The sequence below is a fragment of the Impatiens glandulifera genome, chromosome 4 (assembly GCF_907164915.1).
Source record: "Impatiens glandulifera chromosome 4, dImpGla2.1, whole genome shotgun sequence".
Taxonomy (NCBI): domain Eukaryota; kingdom Viridiplantae; phylum Streptophyta; class Magnoliopsida; order Ericales; family Balsaminaceae; genus Impatiens; species Impatiens glandulifera.
In genome coordinates, this window is record NC_061865.1 from 23,270,968 (window position 1) to 23,276,565 (window position 5,598).

A 5,598-nucleotide genomic window follows, 5' to 3' on the forward strand; every position below is an offset into this window, starting at 1 on the left:
TTGGTCAACTAACAATCTTATCCAAGTATCCATTACTCTTACCTATATATCAAAATTAACCACAGCTCTCGACTTGACAAACTCAAATTAAACATTATTAGACATATATAGATTATATTGTTATAATTGTCGCGCGTTCATGAAATTTGGTGTAGAATTTAAAATTTAAAATCTTATTGAGCTTGGCATTCTACGGAAGAGTAAAAGAGGAAACGAAAGCAAACATCTATAACATCATGGGCATCGCGGAATGAAGCTTCCCAGTAAGATACTTAGGCATACCACTCACGGCAAAACATATCCAAATCTTGCACTGCAAACCACTGATCAAGAAAGTGAAGAACTCAATTCCTGGTTGGGCAGCAAAGGAACTTACATACACTACAAGAATTGAGGTGGTCAAAAGCTTGGTAATGGGAATCATTGGTTACTGGTCGTAGAAACTCGTGCTCCTGAAGAAGGTAATGAAAGAACTTAACGCACTAATGATAAACTTTATTTGGGGAAGTAGTGGGAGAGGCGGAAAAAAGGTTAAATTGGACCGCACTTTGCAAACCAAAGGAAGAAGGTGGCATAGGGCTCAAGACTGTGTTGGATGGAATAAAACGTTGACATATAAGAACCTATGAGCCATCGAGAGCAAACAAGAATCACTCCGGATTAAGTGGGTCCACACTCGATTAATGAGACACGAATCAAGCGTTTGGACATCCAAAATAAGCGAAGGTATGAGATGGTCATTAAAGAAAATCCTTAAGCTAAGAAACAATATTGCAGGACTTTTTCACATTAGCTGGGGAGACGGTAGAAACACAATGTTTTGGCATGATCCCTAGTATGAGAATCAACCACTAATCAATAAAGAGAAATTCATAAATGTGAGAATCAGGCGGCACTGCCTAACTGTCAAGGTTAGAGACATTAAAGACGAGTTATGAAATTCGCTCCTTAGACGAATACCGATGGGGCGGCGCATTCTCGAACATATTAGTAACATCCAATTCAACGAAAAAACATACGTACACCGATGGAAAGCCAAGGAAAATGGGAAGATGATTTCAAGCAAAGTGTGGAACACCATCCGAGAGAAGGAGCAAACAATAGATTGACCTAATCTGGTCTGGTCGTCAAAGGTTATCCCAAGACACCAATTCATTTTATGGCTAGCATTTCGGGAAATTCTAAACACGAGAGATCGCGTTAGGAAGTACATGGAAATTTTGGATTCAAGTTGTCTGATGTGTGAAGGGAATGAAGAAACAACTGATCATCTCTTTGGGAACTATTCGTTTTCCTGTAAACTATGGAATACATTTGCAAAAAATATGGAGATGACCAGATTCCCGGGAGACTAGAAAGAAATCAAGGAAGTGGCTGTGAAGAAAACGAATGGCACAAAGTTTAAGTCAAATATTTTCTAATGCGGATTCGGCTCAACAGTTTACAACATCGGCAGGAGGGAAACGCGAGGGAATTCTCGAGGAATCGAAAAAGTCTAGAGAAGATTTGGGATGATATTTTAACTGACTGTAGCGTGAACATCCAGATGTGGAGAAGAGCCCCAAAAAACGAACAGAATTGGAACCTTTGTAGGAACTAGAAGGTATCATATCAGGAAGTCACCAAAGATGTTTTTTAGCGAGATAAACGCAATTTAAATTTGTTTGTAGTTCCAATAATTGTTTGTAATTAATTTCTTTTTAGACCGTAACGAACATAATTTTCCTAGGCTTGTCTAGGAAAATACAAAAACTCATTTTTTTCCCCATTTTTGAGAATTTTTAATGAAATAACGTTAAGTCATTTTAGCCCAAAAAAATAATCTTATTAGCTTAGTTGTTAAAAGATTTTATTTGTTTTTATTATGTTGTAAGTTCGAAACATACCTATAATATTTTTAATTTTATTTTTAACCGTTTCCAGTTTATAGACGAGTCAATTTACTCTCATATATATATATATATTCAAATTAACTTTTCAACCCAGAAAATTCAAATTAAGCATTATTATTATATAATTAAGCATTATATATATATATTTAAAATAAAAAAATGTATTATTATGATGTACAACGAGGTCAACCTCACCAAACGTTAAAAAATACATTGAATTAATTGAGCATATGAACTAATTAGTCAAGGCCATCTATAAGTTTCTTTTTCTTTAGAAACAATATGTTTTGTTTTATATTAATCAAATATTTATTTTAGGTCAAATGAAAAAAATCTTAATAATTTATATTTTAAAATAATAAATTATTAATTTATTTTAGTTGACAATTTAAATGATTTAAAAAATAATTGCTTGATAATAATAAAAATATTTATTTTTATTAAATGTCCTAATTATTAATATAATATTTTAAAACACAAATTTGTTTATTATATCACTTATATAATAAGTCTTTATAAAGAACTCTTTTATCTTAAAAGTAAGAATAGTAAATAATGGGACAACGGATTAAGTAGGTAACTCACAAACACACACTTAACCAAACGCAATATGAACCGTACCTTAGGGTGAGTATCCACCTCTTTTTTCCGCTAGGCTAGAAGAGGAGATAAAAATATGACAACAGATTAAGTAAATAGCGTTTAACACACTTAACTATTTAACTAGGCGTAGAACTTGCCGCTTGACGGGCTCAAACCCAGGACCTTAGGGTTAATATCCACCTCTTGTTGCCGCTAGGCTAGAGGAGGGGATAAAAATAAGACAATGGATTAACTATGTAACCCGTAAACATTCTTAACCATTTAACCAAGCGTAGAACTTGCTGTCAGACGGGCTCGAACCCAAGAACCTATTGTTAGTATCCACCTCTAATTGTTTCTAAACTAGAAGAGGGGATAAAAAATGGGAAAACTGATTAAGTATGTAGCACGCAAACACACTTAACCATTTAATCAGGTGCATAACTTGCCGCCTGACGAGCTTGAACCCAAGAACTAAGGGTTGATATCCACCTCTTATTGCCTCTAGACTATAAGAAGGGATAAATGGGACAACAGATTAAGTTTGTTGTTTTCTGTAATTCAATTATTGCTTCATTGTCAAATTAGACAAACTTGTGAGTTAGTTCCAATACTTGATTTTTGAAGGTGTTTGAGCCCCACGTCGTCTTGTATCTTGGTAGAGCTATTCTGTCCTTCAACCCATAAGAAATCCCATATTGAAGAGAACCTTTAAATGAGAACCATATTGAAGAGAAAACTAAAATATGGAAATTCCCTCTTCTTTCTCAAAAAAGAATATCCATAAATTTCTACTTTATAAGCAAACTAAATAAACCTTTTGTTTCCATAAAACAAAGAAGAAGGAGAAGAAATGGCGAAGACCAAACAAACAAAGTTTAGATAACATAGCACCAATAAGTGAAAAGTCCATAAAAAACCTTCTGAAATAGTCCAATTAGTGAAAACTTCATATAACATAGCACCAAGAACACCAAGAAGACCAAACAAAGCTCCAGAAGCATCAACTCAAAAAAATATTCTTCTGTATAAACAATGAAGATAATATGTTTCCACCAAATCCAGACAATAGATAAATTTCTCCATTCTGAACTGTTCATCAAAATCAAACAAACAATCATAAACAAATTCCATGAGAAACTAATCAATTCATTACAAATCAAAGAAAACAAACAGAATCCAAATTGATGTTCAAGTCGAATTCCAATGAAAACAAGACTTAACATATTCGCAAATAGATGTATAAGTCCAGCATGTAACCATACAAAACTAATCAATTTCCACCATTGATGTTCATTCACTATCTTACTCCATTCTAATCCTCCTAATTTATCCAATTTGTATTCAAAAGTATGAGAAACTAATACCGTTATACTTCAAATTTCAATTAGCTAGGTTAGGTTTTACGTACGCTGAAGAAGAAGGACCGAAGAGAGGATTCTCTTTGAGAGGTTGAAATGAAATCCCACTTAGGAATTTAGAAACACAAGTTCTGTTCATCTTCTATATATTGTTATTAGGTCAGCTGTTGATAAACATAGGGATATTAGCTACGACAATCATCGGTACCAGCCAGGACGTCCATTGACGCTCGTTTGAATCAAGGAAGTTACTTACTCTGTTCTTATTCAATCCTACTCCGTTATCTAGATCTCGATTCGCCATTATTGCTTGCTATTTCTTCTTATGGAAAACCTGATTTCATAAATTTGGAGGGAGGAGTTGAAATGAGGGTTGGGTGATAATAAAAGAGAGTTAACTAATTATAAATATAAATAGTGTTTGCAATGGAACTTTCGTCGGAAATTAACGTCGTCAATTTTGTAGATATATTTGTCAAATTTATTAAGAATTCTGATGGAATCAAATTCCGTTGGAAAGTACTTCGAATGTACCATAGAAAAATTTCTGTATATTTTGTGACATATATTTACTTTCTATTAGCTATGTAAAGGGATATGGTAAAACTTTCTTAATTTTTTTCTACGTTTTTTTTTTTTGTTTTATTAATTTTTCTTTACGTTTATAAATTCCGTCTCAAATTTTGTGGGTAAAATCGTCGGAAATTTTTGACATCCATTAAGCGTCGATAAGTTTTAGTCAAAAATGGCTTTTTTTTTGTAGTGTATGATTCATAAAAACTCAAGTTTTAGTTAAATAATAATATAAATAGTTATGATTTATAAATATAAAGATTAAGTTGAATAATCATATTTGTATTTTTTTATAATTAATGTGTGTCAGATTGCTATGAACATGGCCTTATAGTGCACTGAACATTGTGTTATAAGGCAACGAACATGTAATCCTCTTTTCATGAACATGTTATTATGTATTAAAATCAAGTTTTATTTTAATAATCCAATATCTTATTATTCATCAAAATTAAAGTTTGAGTTAATAATCTTATTTATTGTTCTGATTTATAAATAATAATATTTAAATAATCATATATGCAAATTTTTTTATAATGAATACTGTCAAGTTGCCATGAACATGGCCTTATATGGCGGTGAACATGACTTTAAAAGGTGATAAACATGACTTTATGAAGCATTGAACATGACTTTAAAAGGCGATACACATGACTTTATGAAGCGTTGAACATGACATTCACTTTCCATGAACATGGTATTATGTATTAAAATTAAGTTTGAATTAAATAATCTTATTTATAGTTTTGATTTATAAATAATAAGGTTTGAGTTAATAATTATATTTGTATGTTTTTTTATAATGAACACGGCCAAATTGCCATGAACATGACTTTATGGGGCGCTGAACATGGTGTTATGAAGAGACATGGCCTTTTGAGGCGCTGAACATGGTGTTATGAAGAGACATGGCCTTTTGAGGCGCTGAACATGACATTCGATTGTCCTAAATATGTTATTATGTATTTGTAGTTATGATTTATAAAAAATAAGCTTTGAAATGAATAATTATGTTTGTAAGTTTTTATTATAATGAACACGGTTAGATTTCCATGAACATGGCCTTATATTGTACTGAACATGAACATGTCATTATGAGATATTGAACATGGCCTTATGAGGCATTGAACATGACATTCATTTTCTATGGACATACTATTATGTATTCAAATCAAGTTTTATTTTAATAA

The 5,598-nt window shown here is 32.1% G+C and overlaps 1 pseudogene; it reads right to left on the bottom strand.

Annotated features, from left to right (window-relative positions):
* Positions 1 to 226: 226 nt before the first annotated feature.
* LOC124934960 lies at positions 227 to 4,139 on the bottom strand (annotated as a pseudogene).
* Between the last annotated feature and the right edge of the window lie 1,459 nt (positions 4,140 to 5,598).